This window comes from Mus musculus, chromosome 9 (assembly GCF_000001635.26).
Source record: "Mus musculus strain C57BL/6J chromosome 9, GRCm38.p6 C57BL/6J".
NCBI classification, from domain to species: Eukaryota; Metazoa; Chordata; class Mammalia; order Rodentia; family Muridae; genus Mus; species Mus musculus.
The window spans coordinates 69,808,126-69,831,295 of NC_000075.6; the positions used below are offsets into that span (position 1 = coordinate 69,808,126).

Sequence of the window (23,170 nt, forward strand, 5' to 3'; positions counted from 1 at the left end):
TTTTCAGATTCTTTAACAACTGTTTTGGTGAGAGTGGTGGTATTTCATGTTTTCCATTGGATGGATGGACGGATGGATGGATGAACTGTTAGATGTATTGTTGGATGGATGGATAGAGTGTGTGTATGCATGTGTGTGTGCATGTGTATGCATATATATGTATGAGTGTGTGCAGTGGTACTCCCAAATGTGGAAGACAGAAGTTGATGTTGGCATGTCTCTCCTTAGTCATTCCCTACCTTGTAACTTGTTTGTTTGTTTGGTCAGTTGGTTTGGTTTCTCATGTTTTAAGACATTGTTTATCACTGAACCCAGATTCTACCATTTGGCCTAGACTGCCAGCAATCTCCAGACTTTACCCGTCTCCCTTCCCAATGCTGAGTCACAGGCACTCATGCTCATCATTGAGCCTGCTTTGCAAGTGGGTTCTGGGAATCCAGCCTTATGCTCATGCAGTAAGCATCTTCCTCAATGAGCCCCGTCCTCTCTTCTCATTTGTATTTCCTAATAACTCATTTGTTATGATACCTCCTTTTTTCATGTGATCTGTTCAAATTTTTACCCATTAAAAACAAAACAAAACAAACAAATAAACAAAAAACACCGTGTTGGAAAGATGGCTCAGCAGTTAAGAGCACTGACTGCTCTTCCAGAGGTCCTGAGTTCAATTCCCAGAAACCACATGGTGGCTCACAACCACTTATACAGGGATCTGATGCCGTCTTCTGGTGTGTCTGAAGACAGCAACAGTGTACTCAAATACATACAATAAATAATTCTTTTTTTAAAAAAAGACACCACTTTTATAATTGAGTTATAAAAACACGGCCAGAATATTTGTTTTGTGAATATTTTTTCCAGTTTGGTTTTATTACTGAGACTTTGTAGAAACACACATTTTCAACATTGTTAAGGTGTTTCAGTTTTTTTCTACTTTGTTTAGTACATTTGATATTAAAACTAAGACATCTTTGACTAACCAAGGTCATATGTTTCTTCTAGAAATTTTATAGTTGTGGTTTTTGCATTTATGCCTATGACTCATTGAAAGTTGAGTTTTATATCTAGATCAAGGTTAATTTTTTAGCATCCAATCAAATCTAATTGTTTGAACAGACAGTTCTTTCTCTTTGAATTGCCTTGGCACTTCTGATGGTTACCAATTACCTGTATCTTCGTGGGCCTTTTTCTAGAGTTTCCGTTCTGTTCCATTCGTCAGCATGTCTACTCTCTTAGTGGGGTTTTCTCCTGATGCTGTGATGCAAGGTCCTGACCAAAGCAACTGAAGGGAGACAGGGCTTATTTCAGGTCACAGGTCAAGGGTAAAGTTCATCATGGTGGTGAAGTCAGAGCAGGTGGGAAAGTGTGTGTGTGTGTGTGTGTGTGTGTGTGTGTGTGTGTGTGTATCTATGTCTGTGTCTGTGTGTGTATATACGTGTGTACACATGTGTGTGTGTCTGTGTGTGTGTGTATGTGTATGCATTTTGAAATTTCAAAGCTGACTGAAATGATCTAAAGCAAAGGGGGGGGGGTCAAGAAGCTTCTGGTAATAACGATAGTTACAGCCAGAGACCAGGTAGTGCTCAGAGACTCTCCAGAAAGACTCGAGTCCCCTTGTCTAGGCTGGCTGTCAGTGTGGGACATTGTGCCTGACCCTGGTGTGCTCTAGAGTCAGCCGCCTTTTTCTTCTCAGTACAGGTTTCACAAGGGAGGCTGGGAGACAGCTCAGTGACTAAGCATCTGCCCTGCAAGTGTGAAGACCAAAGTTCTTACTCCAGAACCCATGTATATGCTAAGTGGATGAGGCAGTCTGCCGGTAATGTCAGCCTGGAAAGAAGGAGGGAGACAAGGGATCTGCAGAGCAGGCTGGCTGCTGAGACTGCGCATGTCTGCATGCACTGGGTTTGAGTAAGAGACCTTGTTTCATTAAATATGGTAGGACAATCTAGGATGACTCTTTACATTAACCTCAGACCTTCACATGCACATAGATACACACACACACACACACACACACACACACACCACATACACCACAATGCACCACACACACACTCCACACACTCATACCCCACATACACCACACACACATACTCCATACACTCCACACATACACACACCACATAAACCACATATAAACCACACACATGCACACACACATACACTACAGACACAAATACACACAGACCTCATAACACACATAAAGACACACACACACCGCATACACCACACATACACCTCCCACACTCCCACCCACACTCCACACACTCACACCCCACATACACCACACATATACTCCATACATTACACACACACACACACACACACACACACACACACACACCACATATACCACAAATAAACCACACACATGCGCACACACACATACTACAAACACAAATACACACAGTCTTCATAACACACACATACACCACACACACACACATACACACACACACCCCACATATACCACAAATAAACCACACACATGCACACACACATACACTACAAACACAAATACACACAGACTTCATAACACACACACATACAGCACACACACATACACCCTCCACATACACACAACACCCACACCTCACAGCCATACACATCACACACGCACGCACACACACACACACACACACACACACACACACAAATAGAAAGAAACTACAATAAGATCAACACAGGAAATACTTCACATACGGTACTCTCCATGGTGGTTCTTGTTCTTCATGAGCAGTACAGAGCTCTGAATAAAGATTCAAGTTACACAGCCTGCCCCAAACTTATTTGACTGTGGATCCCTCTTTAGTCCAAACTCCCCTGATATCCAAGCATTATCCTTTGCTGTGAAAGGAGGCTGGGGAAGCACCCTTGAAAATATTGCCACCGATAATTCTACAGTCTTTCTCTTCTTTCAATATCAGAACATTATTAAAATGAAATAATTACATCAGAGCCGGCCTGTTGCTTCATGATGGTGTGAGCCATGCCTCGTGCTTTGTCTTTGACATAGAGAGAAGCTTCGGGTTTAAATGCCTTAATGCCTTGTGTTCTGTCTCAGAACTGATGAACAAAACATTCTTCACAGCACAGAGTATTGAACAAAGCAGGCTGGGTGATTACTCCCATATGCTTTCTCTCATCTTTGCTGGCTCTTCAAACTCCGGCTTTGCCCTGGTATACTGCATAACATCCTGAGATCAGCTACAGCTACAGCTACAGCTACAGCTACAGCTACAGCTACAGCTATAGCTATACATCGGAAGACATAGCTCCATGCTTATGTGTTCCAGCAGCGATCATTGTGATGGGATAAATATAATATAGGCATTTATTTTTCAAAGAGAAGAAACTTCGTAGTAATTAACAGCACACAGTTAGATGAGCAACACTCCAATCAAGGCAGCTTGCAGCCAGAGACAGCTGAAGTAGTTGATTGTTTGGTTTGGTTTGGTTTGGTTTGGTTTGGTTTTTGAGGTAACAGCATCGCTGATCGGCCTGGAGGCAGAGGTGTAGCATTTAGGGGACGTGTGGCCAGGAAGCAGCTCCACAGCCTGCCTCTGTAATTAAAAGTATAAATGTTTCAAGTCGAATACATCCTATTAGTAAGATTTTAGGAAACAAAAATTTAATTTATTCACATTCGATATGGTCTGTAAATGCCACCATTATGGTCCTTCCGCTGGCCTTTGATTAGCTATGGATTAATAAAACTTTTATACCTCCTTTGTCAGCCTCATTGCGAATGCTGTTTTTGCATACTGTTACTATTAAATAAATGAATTAGTGTCCAGAAATGTGTCATGCATATTACCTACCAGCAGGAAGCATGATACAGTGGTCAGCTCCCCAGGAGCCTCATAAATCCAGTGTGCTCCGGAACTTGCTCACGTGGACCTATTAAAAGCCTGGTGATTTACTGGAGCCATATTTGTGCTTAACAATGGAATTTTAGTTAATTCAAAACAATGTAAATCACCTCCAATTACAGTATTTGAATATTCACCGTTGCTTCAGAGAACATGGACTTTACTAGGCAGGTTTGGGTAACTTGTGTGCAATGCAGCCCAGTCCTGGAAAGCCGTGTTTATCTGAAGTAGCTTGTTAACTTTCTGCCTAAGCAATTTAGGGAAAAATCTGGAAAGGGGGAAAGCAGGAACACGGCCTTGGATGCTTTTTCTGGCTGGAGTGCCCAGGTGTGTGCCATAACTGCCCCAGTGTGGCTGTTCACTGAGCTGGAGATGGGGTGATATTACCAGAGTCTTGAGGCTCTGTTGTGCTGTGGTTAGGTGTTCTCAAATCTATGCAGGTCGCTTCTTGATGACACCACAGTAGCCAATCCATCCCTGAGGGTACAGTGCTGACTGGAGACAGTCTCAGGTTTGAAACTGGTCTTGTTCTTGAGGTCTCAGAGGGTCTTTCCGGGGAAAACAGATGACGAACCGTCAGCTGGCTGCAGAGGTTGTGTTCTTCAGTGTTGGGCCTTGAGAGTGGGTAGTTGCGGTGGCTCCCTAACCTCCCCGGGGTTGCAGGAGTGGAATTATTCCCGGTTAGGGTGAACTTCCTGCAAGTCTCTTCTGTCTGCTCTGGATGTCTAGCTTTCTTGACCTTTAACCTAGTCTGAAATGGGTAGATTTGTATTTAGGGAAATTTGAAACCTGGAGGAAATGCCTACTTTGGGCTGTGTGTGTGTGTGTGTGTGTGTGTGTCTGTGAGTGACTGTGTATGTGTGTGTGTTTGTGTGTGAGTATGTGTGTGACTGTTTATGTATGTATTTGCATGTGTATATATGTTTGTTTGTGTATACGTGCATGTGTGTGCGTGTGTGTGTGTGTGTGTGTGTGTGTGTGTGTGTGTGTCTATACATGCACCAGATTCTATTTAGGTCAGACAACAAACGGAGTGTGTCCTCACTTCCTAGCTTGTTTGAACAGAGTCCCTTGCCACTTCTGTGTAAGTCAAGCTCTCCTTTCAGTTCCCACCTTCCCATCGCAGTGCTGGGGTCACTAACTCTTGAACTGCTATCACTGGCTCCCACCAGGCTCCAGGGCTCTGAGCTCAGGACACCAGGCTTGTAGGGAAGTTTTCCTACCCACTGAGCTGAGTCTCCAACCCGGAAAGCCAGCTTGCGTAATTTTCGTTCAGTACCACCACTGGCTTTAGTCAGTGAACATGGTCAGTGGCTCTGTATTTGTCTGCCGTGAATGCTGCATCTTCCAAGTCATGTGTTCCATGGTGAGTGATGTCCCCTGACTGAACCCAACTGTACACACCTTCTGAGGGAGCAACAGGCTAATATGCAGTTTGTTGTCCTATGGCCAAATGAAGTCAGACATAAAATAAATACAAGGTGGTCACAGCCCTGCTCCTTTTCTCTCCTGGCACACACGGATGATATGAGGAAATGGCTCTTCCACTGGTCCGCACTCGGCCACAGACTGCCGCTGGCTTCCTGCTCTAGTTTCGTGTAACAGCGTGATTCTCCACTGGTTTCCTTTGATCTCTGTCAGTCACCCATCTTCCTTTCATCCGAGGAGGGATACATGAGTATAGTTTAGAAAATATTAAATTACTAACCAGTCTCCCTCCATTCTGTCCCAGCTTCCTTCTCCAGATGGACTGCATCCATATGCAAGTATGCACCACGTACCCCACACGCAACAGAATAACAGCCACATTTCAGCCTCTCCGAAGTCAAAGAGGGCCTTGAGAGACGGCTGAGCACTTAAGAGTGCTTCCTGCTTCTACACCCACATGGCAGTTCACAACTGCCATGACTCCAGTTCCAAGGGAGCTGTTAACTCTCTCTGACCACTGTGGGCTCCTGCACATATACACACGTTCAGGCATTCTCCCTCTCCCTCCCTCTCCTCCTCCTTCTCTCCCCCCCACCCCCACGTTCTTTCTTTCCCTCTACCTCCCTCTCTTCCTCTCTCTCTATCTCTCTCATCTAAAACCCAAACATTTCCCAAATATTTGCACAGCACACACAACTACCTGGCATACTTACATAGTCTCTCATAGTCTCTCTTTTTCTCCCAGATGTGCTCTCTCTCTCTCTCTCTCTCTCTCTCTCTCTCTCTCTCACACACACACACACACACACACACACACACACACACACACTTACATACTCACACTAAATATTTAGAAGAAAACAAGGAATTAATGAGCTGGGCACAGTAGCACACACCTATAATCCCAGTACTTAGGAGACTGGAGCAGGAGGGTTGAGAGATTGAAGCAATGCCAGTCTACACAGCAAGGCCCTGCTTTTATTTAAGCTAATAATATAGCCACATTGTTCCATAGCAGTATACATGCATATTACCTGCCTGTTTCTTCTCTCTTCCTTCCCTCCTCCCCCACTTCCTTCTTCCTGTGGTGCAGTGCACTGAACCCAAGGACGTTTTACACATGGCTAAGGAAGTATCCTACCACAGCATACAGCATGTCCAGGTCTTCAGTTTTTCTTAATACCTGAACAGAGCATTGTGAAGTGCAAGTCTGCCCCCTATCATTTCACCAGTCTCCTGTTGCTTTGAGCCCCGTGCAGTTCTAGCCAGTGTTACACAGAGCATCCTTCCTTAGTCTTCTTGGTGCACACACACTAGTGTAGCTGCAGGATGTGACAGGTGGAGGCTAAATTCCTAGACATTGACTTCCTGGGTCGACTTGTTATAGAAATTGCAAAACTGTTTTTTGAAAAAGGTTTGAACTAATTTACCCGCCTTTCAATAATATGAAAATGCTGCTTACCCCACGCTCTCGGTGTTCTATGTGGAGGTTTTAAAAATGAATGTGTGTTAATTATACAAAGTAAGGGGCTTTGTTACAAGAGTTACATACACACAGTCAGTGCTCTTTGGTCATTAGTGTAGTTTCATCCCCCTCTTTTCTATGCTTCCTCCTGTGTTGACTTTTAATTTGGAGTCATAAAGATGTTTTAAAGCTTCATGTAATATCCTAAACAAAGGAACTCACTTCTCTTCAAGTTACTGACCTCTTGTGGAGGCTGCTTCAGAACCACAGATCTGCACAACAATAGGGATAGAATGCTGGAAGGCATTGTCTTGATTATTATGAAAAGATTCAGCCCCACTGTGGGTGGCATCATTCCCTAGGCAGGATGTCCTAAACTGTATACAAGTGGAAAACCTGAGCTGAATACAAGCATGTGTATGTCCATTTCTCTCTGCTCTTGACTATGGATGTGCTGTGACCAGCTCTTTGAAGTCCCTGCCTTGAATTTCTGACCATGATGAACTGTAACCTCAAATTGTAAGCTAAAATAAACCCTTTCTCCCCTAAGTCGCTTTTTGTCCGGGTATTTTTATCACAGTAACCCAAATGAAGGACAGAATCCAATCCTGTTTTCCTCACTCCCCATGTGTGAATATCTTCCCATGACCGGGACCATGCATGCAACCCTAACCCCATCATTCTCAAATGGAAGCTTCCATGAAATGGAATGAGCATCAATTTCAAGTTCATCCAGCTTGGGTTCAATTCCTTGTTCTAAAATGCATTGTCTTTTGGCAATTGAGTTGACCTCTTTGAGTCTCAGAATTCTCATCTATAAAACAGTGTTGGCATATACATTCACAGCATTTACATGAGTACCTTGCAGAGTGTCTGTCATATGGAGCTGGAGAGGTGGCTCAGTGGTTAAGAGCACTCGTTGCTCTTGCAAAGACTCGACTTTGGGTCCCAGCAAATGTATCTTGTGGCTTCAAGATCACCTGAAACTCCAGTTCCAGAGATCCAAAATCCTCTTTTGACTTCTGTGGGCACCCAACCACACATCTCCATAAATAAATAATAAAACACACATGCACATACACACACACACACACACACACATACACACACACATATGTAGTAAGGAATTATGGTGGTATTTACCTTTATAAGATGAAATATTTGAAAAGTGAATTTGTCTGTTATTTATGGAAACACTTCATTTACTGAACAAAGGTATTCCTAAATTTAATAAACCTGAATTCTAGTTGGGTGATTATAGCCCTGTCTTTAATAGTCAGAGTATAAATTAGAAAGATGCTCAATACTTTAAGGTGACCTTATAAAATTTTTCTCAGACACTTGGAAATTTAGGACATGAATATTAAAATCAGTTAGCTCACTAACCCTCTACTGAGAGCTACTGCTAAAGCTATGTGTTTATTTATGTAGCTCAAGCTGGCATAGAACTCACTATGTAACCCAGCTGGTTTCAAACATGTGGCAATCCTCCTGCCTCAGCCTCTCTGATACCAGAATCTCCTATACTCAGTAATATTATTTTTTCCCACTTTTTTACCTCTCTGTGGATTCCTGAGCATATAGCTCAACACTAGAAGCTCAGTTTGATCCAAGGAGAGTGTGCTGTCTATCAAACACCCCCTCTGGGGTAAATAAAAGTGTTTCATTCTGTTTAAAGACTTAGATTGTAATTGGAAGTATCATGCATGTGACACTGTGAAGCCAACCTCGCTTATAACAGCTGAACAGCATCATTTTCTGTAAGAATTCTTTGTTTCTAGGAACCTAAAGCATCTCACCATTCCTGCAATACCAATAAATAATGAATGGAAACATAAAACAGCTGCAACTCTCCTAGTGGGTGAATCTGAACACTTTCCCGACTTTTCCACTGAGCCCCAGGTCATTTACGGCTCCATAATGAGACCTGCCAGCTTGTCATTTCACATGCCTCAAACTTAACAAGTCCAAACAGAACCCTTCCTCCCCACCCACAGCTCCCCCTCCCATCTTAGTGATTGACACCTCTACCCTGTAGGTGCTTCAGCAAGAAACTCAGGGTCCCCACCTCCTTTCTCTTTCTTATTTAGAAACCTAACAAATTGGATTATTTCTGCACCACAAATATCCCAGTTTCTATGTAACTCCATCCCCTTGACATCAAGTCTAGGTTTAGCCATGGGACAGGATTATGACAAGTCACTCTCTCAGGGACCTCTCTGTTTCCTGTGGAGATCACTTTCCAGCCATGTACCTGGTAAATAGCAAAGTATTTCCTCTTCAGTGGTATCTCATTGCATTTAGGACAAATTTCAAAATCTTCAGTTTGGCCTCCTAGACTATTTCCCACCCTATTAAAATTTCATTTTCGACATGCTTATTCCCCTAGCCAGCATCCCTGGCCTCCTTCAGTTTGTTGAGCTCTACTGAGCTCTTCACGGTGTGGACTCTTAGCACACACTGTCCCATACACCTTTAACCCCCTTTCTCTTGTCCTTTGTCACATCTGTTCATGGTTTAGACCTCAGTGTCCATGTCACCCCAGCATCCTCCCCTGAGCTCTAGGTCAAAAATACCCACCTTAGCCTTTCTCAGAAAGCTTTAATTTTGCTACCCAGTCACTATAACAATCATCTATTTGTTTACATAATCCTTTGTTCCATGCCTGTCTCCCCACTAGAATATAAGCTCCCTGAGGATGTCATTGGGGCTGTTTGGCTTATCATTGCAATCTCAGGAGCACATGCCTGGTCACTAACATTTTCTGATATTTGATGATGGGTGAGTGGATGGATGGATGGATGGATGGATGGATGGATGGATGGATGGATGGAAGGATGGATAGATGAGTGGGTGGATGGATGGATGGATGGATGGATGAGTGGATGGATGAGTGGATGGATGAGTGGATGGATGAATGGATAGATGAATGAATTAATATTTCTTTACTGATTCTAGGATCAGAGCATGTTTGCACAAACACATGAAGCAGAGGAAAGAAACTCCTAGTGATTTTTTTCTAGCATTTTCTTTCTCAATAGGCCTTGCTCATCTTCAGAAGGCACTGTCACTGCATGTGACCGGTTGATAGGCTTCCTGGGACACACCCACTTTCCCATCCACTTGTCCAGAGTCCATTTTAGTTTAGAGCCTGTTTGCACACCATCATCCTGAGGTCACAGGGGCTTATTATTCTCTGTTCTGAACTCTTGTGCTCCTTACAACCTGATTTACTCAGGTCTGGAATACTCCAAAAGCTCAGGCCTTGAAACCCCATAGACCAGCCAACCCTGAAACATTCAGGAATGGTGCACACACTTCACTCCAGAGCAATAGCATAGCAGGATGAACAGGATCAGCTAACCCAAAGTCATGAAGAAATAATGTCACCGGTCGGGCCTGATGGTCCACACCTTAAATCCCAGCACTTAACATGCAGAGACAGGCAGAATCTGTGTGTTCAAGGCCAGCCTTGTCTATGGAATAAGTTCTAGGTCAGCCTAGGATACACAAAGACACCCTATCTCCAAAAAAAAAAAAAAACCCTAATGATGATGATGATGATGATAAAGTGTGCTTGAAGTAATGTTTACTTCCTTTAATAATCAATCCTATTACTTACTAAATCCCCTAATGAATATTTGCCTGTTAAGATCCTGTGTGTGAAGAACTGTGTTCCTGAGCTAAACCTGACAGTTCCTGTTCTCACAAAGACTTATGGTCCCAACAATAAAAGCACAGTCACACCAGATGGTGGGGACATCCCCAAGATAGACCATAGAACCTGAACCAGACCAAAAGTGCACTACTGGTGGCCCATACCACCAACAATGCCATTTTGCTTGCTAGATTACTGAGTTTGAAGTAATATTAGGCATATCGGCGATTGGTAGCTGATGTTATCCGCTACACATGTCTCCTGGGTTGTCTGATTTCACACAGCTGTGTTGCACTCTTCCATTCCAGTGAATCTCTGCTCTGTTTTGTCTAATGTGCCTCATCCAGGCAGAGGCATGATACAAAATATTAGGTATCTCACACAGCTTTTGTTGAATACATATTTGTTGATGCATCCGATGGTAAAAAATTTAAGGAAGTATTTCTTAAAAGACACACATCGTTTCTTGAATGACTTTGGGTTGGTGAGCTGTGTCCTTCCTTGTGTCATTGTTCTGGTCTGAGTTTCAAGGGCTACACTTTAGGAATATTCCATGCCACATGAGTGGCTCGTCCCATACAAGTGTGCAAGCTTGCTCAGCTCCAGAATAAGCAGTCAATGGCTACTCTCCAAGCCTTGCCATGGTCTTTCCCCCAGAGCCCAAGTATTTTGGGGGGGGCAGTCTGGTGATAGGTACAACCTCAAGTCCATGTCCATGAGCCTTGTTTCAGAGCCTTTTCATGATGGCTGGGTGCCCAGCAGGAAGGGCTCTGTACCCCGCTACCCACATCTTTCTGACTTCCCGTCTCTGCACAGCGCTCCTGCAGCTGATGTGAGCACACTGCCTCCTGACTAGTCCAGGTTTTAAAGACTCTGCAGGTACACCCCTCATATTCAGCTTTATTTTCTCTCCCACCTTTCGTTACTCTTTAGCTTGTAATTAGCCATTTCCCCCGCCCCTCACAGATTTAAAGGCTGCTTATTTGAAATTCATCAGCGAGTGGCTCCCATGAGAGTTATTCTCGATTACAAGTTGAAGACTAATTGTATGGTGATGGCCGTGGCTGGAAGACTCCTCGACAGCAATCACGTCGAAATTAACTCTTGCTTCTGACTAAACACTAAGTCAAGGCTTTAAAATGGGCCATGATTCACAGTAGCAAATATACCACTTGGTGTTCTGGGGAGTGATACTTACATAGTAGTTTTAAAAATTCCTTTGTCTTTTCTTTTGAACTCTGGACTACTTTTAAAATTCACATAATGGAAAAAGCACAGGTTGTTACCTTTACCATGAAAGTTTGTCAAGTAAAATTATTTTTTTGTGTGTAACTATTGCTACATTTTTGTTCTTAAGATGAAATTGCTGGAAAGCTTAATGTACAAGTCTCACATGGACATGCAGTATTTTTAAATGATATTTTTGCGGATTTTTTTTGAGAATTTCATATGTACATACAATATGTTTTGATCATATTCACCGCCCCCTTCCCTGTCTTGTAATCCCTGCCTGGATCTACCCTGTACCCCCCTCCCAATGGGATGTCCACATATGTACATATATGTATCTGTATACATGTATATGTGCATGTGTATGTATATATGCAGCTGAGTCCAGTTTTTGATGCTCATATACCCAGGTCCTCATGTCAGCAAGGCAAGACTTTACCAAATGAGTCTTCTCCCCAGCCTGATCTCCTTTATTTTGCATTTCTACACTGCCATTGCCACAGGAAGCACTAGAAGAAAGGCAGCAAGCTTTGGAGAGCTGTTTAGAAGTTTACCTGGGGTGATGGAAATACACACCATTGTGCTCACACAGAAAGGAAGGCCCAGCATAAATAGAGGCAGGGGTAGAATATATGGGAGCCACTGGACACATGGCATCCCCAGACAGGAACTGAGGGTCCATCTCTATGCAGCCACTATTTTCAGGGCACCCTACAAAAGATTTGAAGCAGAGACTTCTATGTTTGACAAATATTAAGCACAGTTAAGAAGTGACATTAGAAAATACATTTTGTCTTCTAGCTAGATAAAAAGACAAGACAAGCTCATCTTGAGCCAGGCATGGTGGTATACACCTTTAGTCTCAGCACTTGGGAGGCAGAAGTAGAGGCAGGTGAGTTTGAGGCTAACTTCGTCTACATAGCAATTCCAGGATAGCCAAAACTATACAAAGAGACTCTGTCTCAAAAAAACAGAGAGAGAAAGAGAGAGAGAGAGAGAGAGAGAGAGAGAGAGAGAGAGAGAGAAAGAAGAAGAAGAAGAAGAAGAAGAAGAAGAAGAAGAAGAAGAAGAAGAAGAAGAAGAAGAAGAAGAAGAAGAAGGAGGAGGAGGAAGAGGAGGAGGAGGAGGAGGAGGAAGGAGAGGGAGAGGGAGAGGGAGAGGGAGAGGGAGAGGAGGGAAGGACAGAGAGAGGGAGAAAGAGAGAGGGAGAGGGAGAGATATCAACCTAGCTATGATTTTAAGTATAAATTAAAAGGTAATGTTAAAGTTGTCTTAACATCTTCTTTTGATCTTTTCCAAGTGCTGAAGATAAAGGAAGTCAAGAATTGGTCTTCCCAGTAAGACAGGTGGAGGACTGAGCTCATTTGGCTTGCTGTTTTTATCTCTGTGCTGAAAGACAAGGACATACCTGCCTTGCCTGGAGCTTCTGGTTACAGCTGTGTGCTGGCCTTACAACAGGCTGGCCTTAAAGACAGACCAGGTCCTAAGGGCAAACCAAAAGGAGGTAGGCAAGAGACAGTAAGAAGCAAACACTTTACCTTGTGAAGTTAAGATTTAGGTCTGGAAATAGATCCCCTACCCCCAGGGCTCTCTCTGGTCCCCTGCTGGTCCTCTCTTCCTGCTTCTCCCTCAGATCACCTTCCTAGATCCTGCCACTCCAGAGTGACTCCTAAAGACTGGAAAGGGAAAGAGGAGTTAGCAGAGATGGAAGTGGAGGTCCAACCCCAGCCTTGAACTGACTGTGACCCATACAGAGCTGCCAGACAGTGAGGCAGAACCTCTCCTGCCTGGGCTCCTCTGCCCCAGCGCCAAATGGCTTCGTATGCTTATGCCTCAAATGGAGCTGCATCTGAATGCTATGTCTGCCGCTCACTATGTACAGATGACTGGAAAACTGCAGAAGAGCAGGCAAGTCACCCAGAACTCTGCACAGAGATGAAGACAGTTCGAAATATTGATACTTCAATTTCCCATCTGTCGTTTTTCATTCTGTTGATTTTGCATTTAGCTCAGGCTTGACTCAAACTCTGCAGCCATGGGTGAGTTGACTTCCTGATCCTTCTTGTCTACAGTTCTAAGGCGCAGGAATTACAGGCATGGTCCAACACACCTAGCTTCTGCTTTTCCTCTGCATAAACTGCATTTTTCTCATAGCATATCAGAGGCTAGAGATGAAGTTTAAGCTTAACCTTATAATATCTATTTTTTATGTTCATGTAAATTTATAGATATATTTAACATAACTATGTCATTTCACATGATGATACTAATAATTATGTGTGTACATATTTGTATTTTTATAGATATATTAAGTGGCTGTATGAGGAAAAGCTCCAGATACATGATGTTTCATTTAGTGTAACTCAGGCTAGTACTAATGTTACAACTAATACTTCATCAACAAATACGTTTTAGGTGTTTAAGATAATGTCTTCACAGTGAACTCCCAGAAGTAGTGACAACTGGGTCAAAGAGCTAAATCTTTTGTGAATGCGTGAGCACACATGCGTGTGTGTGTGTGTGTGTGTGTGTGTGTGTGTGTGTGTGTGTGTGTGTGTATAAGAGAGAGAGAGAGAGAGAGAGAGAGAGAGAGAGAGAGAGAGAGAGCATGTGTGTGAGTCTCTTCCTCCCTGGCAGTGGAATTACACATACTGCCACATCAATAGGTGTTTGCTTGTTTGTTTGTGTGTGTGTGTGTGTGTGTGTGTGTGTGTGTGTGTGTGTGTGTAAGAGAGAGAGAGCAAGAGAGCGAGCATGTGTGTGAGTCTCTCCCTCCCTGGCAGTGGAATTACACATACTGCCACATCAATAGGTGTTTGTTTGTTTGTTTGTTTGTTTTTAATGTGGGGTCTGGGGATTCAAACTCAAGTTGGTACATTTGGGTGCAAGCATTTTACCAATTAATTGCATTTCCTTCTGAGCCCCTAGTCTAAACTTAAGGCTTCTTGTGCCCATTTCTAAAGTTCCCCAGACAGTTCAAGGGAGACACAAGCTGGGTGTGGCTCGAGCATCTTCCTCCCAGAAGTGCTTTCCTGGGAGACAGAAACCTTTTGTGGGACTCACAAGGTTCTCACCAGTTCCAAGGGGAGGTTTTTCTCTCTCAGCTGGGCTGAGATCAAATACCTGTAAACACTTCCACATGCTGAAAATGACCCACTCTGAGCATCCCTCCTGCAGAAATGCAGCCTGCTTCACGCATCCTCAAGACAAAGTAGCCACCTAGCACCTGCTAAGAATTTGCTTGTGCAACAAGATTTCTCTAGAACTGTCTTCCTAATGTCAGAAATGGTGGTTTTTAAATTTTAGGCAATATACATTAAAGAAAAAAATTTTAACTGTCCTAGATAACTGGAAATAGGCCTTCTATGAAAGAACTATCTATATTCACCTATATACTTACCATGTATGTATATAATAGAATCATATACACACAACCAGACTTAAATCAACATAATGACCATGCTTGTCCGTCTTTGATAAAGGATGTTTAATAGCTCTCTTCTCAACACACACCCACACCCCCTCCCCCCCCCCCACACACACACCATTTTCAGTTACACTCCCTTTAAACAGGAGTATTTCCTGCTGTTACCATGGAAACAAAGGCTCCCTCCCCACCCACTTGCAACATTACATGCTGATGAACAGAAGTACTGAAAGTGGTGATGAACGGAAGTATTCAATTCTTCCACAAATGAGTCTATCTGTCTTGCTGCTGTCTTCCTCCGTTTGCCTTCCAGATTACTCAAAGCCATTTGAATTCCCAGTTTAGAGAATCCCTGGTGGATGGTCCACTGTTTCCAGAAGCACAGGGAACATCTGTGAAGAGAGTCACGAGCATCTTTGGCTATGGTGCTGTGCCAGTCTGATCCTGCAAGGCTTGCTTTCAGAATGCAGGCCAGCGCACGAGCTTGGACCAGCAGGCAGCAGAGGCAAGTAGTAGCTTGTTGTGACGCATATTCTTAGGACATCCTGGCCTCACTAAGTGCCCACTGGGTGGTTTGTAGCCCTGTTAAGAATAGACTAGTGGCGGGCTGGTGAGATGGCTCAGTGGGTAAGAGCACCCGACTGCTCTTCTGAAGGTCAGGAGTTCAAATCCTAACAACCACATGGTGGCTCACAACCATCCATAACAAGATCTGACTCCCTCTTCTGGAGTGTCTGAGGACAGCTACAGTGTACTTACATATAATAAATAAATAAATAAATGAATAAATAAATCTTAAAAAAAAAAGAATAGACCAGTGGCAACTGAAAGGGCAGTGAACATGCTAAAATACTGTAATCAGAGTTCTAGGGCATTGTTTTTCTCCTAACTCAGCATTTAGAGAAGTCACCCCTAACCCTGAAATGCTATTCACACAGAAATCTTCAAATAAAACATACTGTACCAAACGACAAAGGGGTACAGACAGGTGGATAGTTGTTCTAGAAGTGTTCAAATGTTTCTGCCTTCTTACTTACATGTTCCCAAGTACAACTAACACATTACACGTAGAGCCTCCAACATGCATGTTAGTGAAAAGTATAGAGAGCCATCCTTCTTCCCTAATCCATGTGGGCAAGCAGAACTGGTCAGATACCTCCGATGTCTCTTAGCTAGGGTCCTGATCATATGCATAAACAGGCCTTTCACAGAGTGGGTGGCTGATTCGCTCATTTTTGATTGATAATTAGGACTGGAAAAGAACAGATCAACACAAGCCACAAGGGCACAAACATCTGGGACACCTTTTAATGAGATACCCCAAACTCTCTTCAGTGGTAATTGCACAACAAGCACCAAGTAGCTTTCACAGTTGTTCTTGCAAATGATACAAATTAGCACCCAAGATGGGAAGTGTACAGACTGTAGGATGCTGGGGGAGTTCAGCAGGGCTCTCGGTAACTTGGACAAATATATGTATTAACCTAGATACGTCCCTGGCATATTGTTTGGGGACTGCCATTCAGGGGAAAAGATAGTCAGGACTCTGAGTCTCACTGCTGTTTGCACTTGGGGCTCCCCCGTGCGTCAGTTCCACTGTGAGGCCGTTTCCCTTCTCCACAGAAGGAATCCCTTAACAATTTCACACAAATGCCCTGAGAATTTTTAAATACGCAAGATACTTAAAATTTGCAGCCTAAACCCCTCTCCTCATTAGGAAATGTAGAGAGCGTACAGACAACTGGAAGGTTTTGTGAGTCTTTGGTTTGACCTACGATGTCCAGAGAAGCCATGTAGCTGATTGCAGCCCTCACTTCCCAGATCCAAGCTTCTCTATGGAGACACTGAGAAGGAACTTCAGAGCAGAAAGTCGGAGTTTGTTTTGTTTCTTTCCCGCCCCCCCCCCCCAATTCTGTCTTAGTCCAGTGCAATGCCGGAAGAGGCCTCTCGTTCAGGCAAACGAAATATATTAGGCAGCAGTAAGAGGACTTCATTAAAAAAAAAAGTCATCAACGGATGAGAAGGGAGCAATGGCAGGGGACCTGAAGCCCATGTCTCCCCTCCGGACTGGCTCTTTTCCTCTTCAGGGTATTTCTGGCACACTATGGAAGTGTTTAGGGGAGAGTGATTCTCTGTGGGACAGTGAGGGTTCTGACTCTTGAATGTGTGTGCTGCATACGTTGTGCATGCACATAGTTAAGTCAGAAGCAGCAGTCAGGCGTCTTTGCATGTTGCTTGCCGCTTTTTTTTTAAAGGTTCTATTTTAGTTTCTGTGTGTGTGTGTGTGTGTGTGTGTGTGTGTGTGTGTGTGTGTATGTGTGTGTATGTGTGTGTGTGTGTACATACATGTATGTGGGTAACCATGGAGGCCAAAGGAGGGACTCAGATTCCCCAGGAGCTATTCTTACGGGTGGCTGTGAGTCACACGATGCGGGTTGGGAAGGAAACCCTGATCCTCTTGCAGAGCAGCTTGCTCACCACTGTGCTCTCTCTCCACCTTAGTTTTTGAGAAATGGACAACCAGTGAACCTGGGACTCTGTTTGGGCTAAACTGACTGGCCTATGAGTTCCAAGGATTCTGCTGGCTTCATTCCCCACCCCCACCCCACCCCCGCAGCACCCCTCCCACTCCTACCCCCTGCAAGTGCTGCCACTGTGGGTGTATGCTTTCAAGCCCTGCTTTTACTTGAGTGCTGGGGAACAAACTCAATTTCTCACATTTTCATGGCTGGGCCATCTCCCCTTCCCACATCCCCATGAGAATGACCTAGAGTTAGAGTTAGCATAGTACCTGTTGTGAGCCACTTTACAGAAGAGATGCTCAGGAACCTTGCAGGACACACCCCACCAGCAGGCTGCCCCACATACCACAAAGAAACAGGCTAGATCAGACTCATTTAGAAACTAACAATAATTACTTGGGGGGGTGGGGGTGGGGATTTAATTCCTTCTTTTTGGAATTCTCCAGAATACAGAACGATTTGAGACGAATACGTTTTAGGCACCTCATCTTTTACCTGTGGGGAATTCATAGCAAATTAAGAGCTTATTGAAGCTAATTGCCAAGGTGTACCTCTTTCCTAGCCAAGGAAACAAGCGCACACAGCTTGTCACACATAGCGGGAAATGAGCAGTAGCGTGCTGTGGGCCTGCGAAACCCTTCAGAAGAGATCTGAGGACTTGGAACCATCTGACTGAAGAGGAAGCATGGCCATTGCCTAGTGAGCGCTGGGCTCTGGCTTCAGCAAAATAAGTAAACAAACCTCCCCACCACAAACAAAAACCATCGGGAATAGGCAAATCTTGTGACTTTTCCCCCAACCAATCCCCCTCCCCTAAAACCAGAAATTAAATAATGGAAAAATAATGTAGAACAATATCCAACCAGGAAATATATAGCCAAAAGTGTTTAAATGAGCACAGAAGGCAGCCAGAGAGACGGAGGAGTTCTTGTTGTTCTGGATAATCTTTGGTTTTTTCAAAAATATATATATATTGTGTGTGCATGTGTCCATGTGTGCATGCAAAAATCATGGTGCACAGGATGTCAGGGGATAACTTTGGAAGTTAGTTCTCGTCTTCCATCTTGTTTTGAGTCAGGGTCTCTCTGGATTCCACCACACTATATACTCCAGGCTAGCTGCCTGAAGGCTTCCTAGTGATGCCTCTGTCTCTGCCTCCCACCTTGATGGAATAGAACTACAGATACAAACCACAACAGTCAACATTTTACGTGAGTCCTAGGGATGAAACTCATGTGGTCAGGCTTCCACCACAAACACTGTTAGCCACTGAGTCATCTTCTCAGACCTAGAGACTCTTAGGGAGGCAAGTGTGTTCTTCCATTTGCATCTGCCTTCCGGTCTTTTCTTATCTTTAGACAGGGTCCCAATACAAGACCTAGAGTAGCCTCAAACTCTTGAGTTGCGACAGAGAATAAATGAACTGGAAGAAAATATGCCAGGACACCATGGAGGCCATAAATCTCCATGGGTGAGTGTGTGCTAAGGGGAATTCAGCATTATATGTGCAACAAGAAAGCAGGTTCCCCTTTTCTAAGCTGATAAATTGGTTATCATGGTTTGTGAAGATCAGCAAATCGAAGTGTGGGTTCTCAGGTTTTGCTTGTACACCCCTCTTCCCAACCTCTGTCTCAAGGTCACTTAGATAAAAATCAGAGGCCGTTCGTTCAGTTTGACTGTTTAGTCATTAGTTACCCACTACTTTTGCTTAAATTAAATGTGGGGGTCAGAGGACAATTTGCAGGAGTCTGTTCTCTCTTTCTACCCTGCGAGTCCTGGGGATGGAGCTCTGGCCACCAGGCCTGGTGCCAGTGCCTTTAACCCCTAAGCTTATTTTCTGCTTTGTTTATAATCGTCTCAGAAGGCATTTGGAGCACCATTCTCCCAATGTTCTCAATCCAGGAAATATTTCAGTTAGCAGCACAATTCAGGGATCCCAAGACATCCAAATAATGACATTTAAAAAGATATTGAGCTAGGGTGTGGAAAATTCTAAGACGATAACAGGGAGTGGCTTAGTAAGCAGAAATCTGAGCGAAGGAAAAGACCACACATGATCCTCCTCCTTATCTATACCATACCAGGGAGAGATTCTAAATCGACAGTTTTAGTCCACACAGAATCTATGGAACTTACCATGTACGGTGAATCCACATGGGGCAAGCTTTAAAAGAATTTTTACCTTGTCAAATTCACTGGGTCAAAAACCCAGTTAACAGAAATTAAAAAAAGAAAGAAAGAAAGAAAGAAAGAAAGAAAGAAAGAAAGAAAAAGTCCTTCAAACCGTAGGGCATCATAGGAGCTCTGTCTTCTTAATTTACACAGACACATTATCTTCAAAATTTTTATGATAGTAGTAAAAGTTTATTCCAGGAAAAGTGTTTTTGTTTGTTTTGTTTTTAATCCTTTGGTGATTAAGATTTGAAATATCAAAAACAGCATTAAATTAAAATCTGAACAATGCTACAGTAGAGATCTTAGAGGCAGGTCGTTTAGGAAGAGAAATGACAAATACTTTCAAAACATGAACAGCGCAAAGTGCTAGAGATGACGGAGACAATATTATAGTCGGGCTGGCTGCCTCCCCCGGAACCCAGCTGGGCACCCACAGACCTCTGTCTGTCTGGAAAACTCACCACCGTTGTCTTCCAGGGCGAACTCCTGCTTGTGTGGATTTTTTATTAACTCTAGGTTTGAATTAGAATTCCCTATCTTACAGCTTGGAGCCAAACTCTGTTTACAAAACAGTATTTACACTTGACTAATTTTGCAGATCAAACTAATTAAATCAATTAAACTGGTGATTAACCAAATGAAGGCTGATTGCAAAAATTAGTGGGTTTATTTTGGAGGACTGGAAGTCGGCTAATTACTGCGGTGATTGCTTGAACCTGGAGTCCTCTAAACGTGGTATAAATGGAAGCCTCACAGTGAATTAGACTGGGAATTCATTACAGTTTAAAGCACTGTTAATACGATCAGTCTGTTCCTCCTTGGGGAAAATTGCCTCTCCCTGTGTGTTGTATATTGTTAAACAGTCACTTGGGCTATACGCCTTTTGTGACACAGCCCAACACAACGGACAATGAAATGAAGTAGTTTTTACAGCAATAAATACCAGTACCTTCCCACTGTTAGTGCACATAAACGCTGACGAGCTTGTTAGAAGGTGAATTATGATTCAGTGTGTCGAGTCATACTGGAAGGACCATTGGGACAGGGATAGGGATGTGGGCAGATGGGATGGGCATGCAGGTTCACGTAGGAAACTGTGTGTACATAGAATTATGTGTTAAGGCTCTGCCTGCCTTCCAGGAGCCCAGGTCATGTCATTGCTGCTGATCCTTGGCATATTTCATGCAACAGCACACACAGGAGCATGGCTAACCTCTCAGAATTGGAGTTTAACACACCCCAGGACAGGATATGACAATCAAGCTGCTACCACAGTCCCTGGTGTTTTTCCAGAGACACCTGAGTCTGTTTCCTGTAATGGCGACTGCTGGTGGGCCCTCACTGGATGCTTCTTCTCCATTTTCTCAGGCAGGTGTGTTAGTAACAGAGCATTTATGTCCATATGTAATACACTCTACTAATTGGTTCTTAAAGCATATCATGTTAACAAAACGTGAGCTCAGCTGAGTATGCGGTCCACATTTTTTTGCCGATCTAAAGATCGTTGACCTTTCGTTACTCTGTCTCACCTTCATGTTAGATTTATGAGATGGTATTTACAGTAAGGAAAAGAAGATCTCACATCCCAGCCAAAGATATGGGTAAGTGTAGGAACCAGATGATGGCTTTAAGCAAAGCCTTAAAGGGAAGCAACAACCTACATCTGTAGACACATCTTAATCCTCAGCAGTGTATCCCCTTCAGAGATGGGAGGGGGAGCTAATTTTCCCAGTTAATCAATGAACGAGTCCTGACATTTGCTTTCTTGCATGTTGCAGGTTCATAACAAGAAACACCTTATCCCTACAGGAAATCCCACAACCTTTAGCAATGACTATTCATTGCCATTTGATAAGTAGTACCCCCCTGTGCGCCAGGGGCTAGAGAGTGCAAATTTGAACAAATTAAGACCACAGACTGCGTTTTAATAAGGACAAGGAAGGCACATCTGAAGAGTTCCCGTCTGGAGGAAGAATGCACTTTCCTGGTTAGGAGAAGCAGCGGGACACAGGGGCCAGACCGCTCAGGGCTTTGAGGAGATGCTGAAGTTAACCAGAAATGCTTTGTGTTGCCGTTCCTGTTGAAACGTTTCTGAGATTGCTTCTACATGCTGCAGGAGGTTTTGAAATGCTGCACTAGATCTCTTAAGAACAGATGTATTCAAGCAACTGTCCAGACCAACTGACAGAGGAGAGTCAGGCATCCTGAAAGGGGCTGGGAAGTTTATGAAGATGGGTTAGACTTAGTCTGCACAGCCTGGGGATCCTGGATGAGAACTGACTTATGACAATATCAGCAAAAGAAAAAAAAAATAAATCCACAGTGTTATAGCTACAGAACAGTGATGGGAGTGACGGCCCAGGGGCATGGACCAAATCAAGCATCGTGCTTGAGCTCTTAGACAAGCTTGGACTGCAAGCTCTTGCACTTCCTACGGTCAGGTCCGTACAGCTGTTCTACGTAAGCATAAATGTATTTATGCAAGTGTAATGTATCATCATCAGTCAGGCTGGAACATCTGCAGTGCTCCAGTGTGTGACCCTTTTTCTCCGAGTTGTAACCACACCATCCTTAGCAAGTTAGCCTTTTGGCTTAGAAATTTAGACAGCTTTCCGGTGATAGGTTATTAGAGAGGGGTGCAATTTTAAAGACAAAACTAGAAATGCCATGATCACTTCACTTGGCTTTCTTTGTGTCTGTCTTAATCTCAACCTTGGAAAACACTAAAGTCCGTGGAGGAAGTGGAACAGACTGGCTCAGAACACCAGAGAAGCAGGCTCACTTCTGATCAGGAGTATCCCATCACCGTGGATAAGTCATTCAGGTTTCCTGCATTTCTGTGAAGTGTGGAAATAGCTGGAAAGGTAGAGGGCTACTCATCATCAAAGATGCTTCCATGTCCTTTTAATATTTCTGTTACATATTAAACCATGTTTCACATGCAGACTCTTGAACACTGGATACTCCTTTGCCAAAGATGTTTAATATAAATCTACACAGCATTTTAGCATCCCTGGCATAATTATCACTCTGTTCCATGTGAAGGCCTGGCATGCTTGTGGCAGTGACATTGCCAATCAGGTGAAGATATTGGGGTATGACTATAGCAAAGAACTAGTCTCACACTCCTGGATGGGTTCAGGCTCAAACTAGGACTCAATCCAATATATGTTCTTCTCCCTCCACTCCTTAGACACACACACACACACACACACACACACACACACACCTTCACTTCACCGTGACTCTGGTTACTTTATTTTTGAAAAAAATTTTTAAAAGAGAACTTTTATGAAGACACTACTACCCACTGGGATCGAAGAACAAAGACTTTCCCCTTTAATCATTTTATTCTGAAACAATCTTATATTTAAAGAAGAATTGCTAAGAGCT

At 43.5% G+C, this 23,170-nt stretch overlaps 2 long non-coding RNA genes across 2 annotated transcripts in view; both read left to right on the forward strand.

The window, feature by feature from the left end:
* The window catches only part of B230323A14Rik (RIKEN cDNA B230323A14 gene), a 69,054-nt gene extending 46,980 nt beyond the window's left edge, over window positions 1-22,074 (forward strand). Inside the window, exons 3-5 of the long non-coding RNA NR_040765.1 lie at window positions 12,954-13,692; window positions 15,394-15,585; window positions 21,556-22,074. This is a non-coding gene — a long non-coding RNA (RIKEN cDNA B230323A14 gene). The remainder of the gene's footprint in view (window positions 1-12,953; window positions 13,693-15,393; window positions 15,586-21,555) is intronic.
* Gm51684 lies at window positions 1,528-7,314 on the forward strand. Its single transcript, XR_003948184.1, has 2 exons — window positions 1,528-1,908; window positions 5,605-7,314. It is a non-coding gene; the product is annotated as a predicted gene, 51684 (long non-coding RNA).
* Window positions 22,075-23,170: the final 1,096 nt, after the last annotated feature.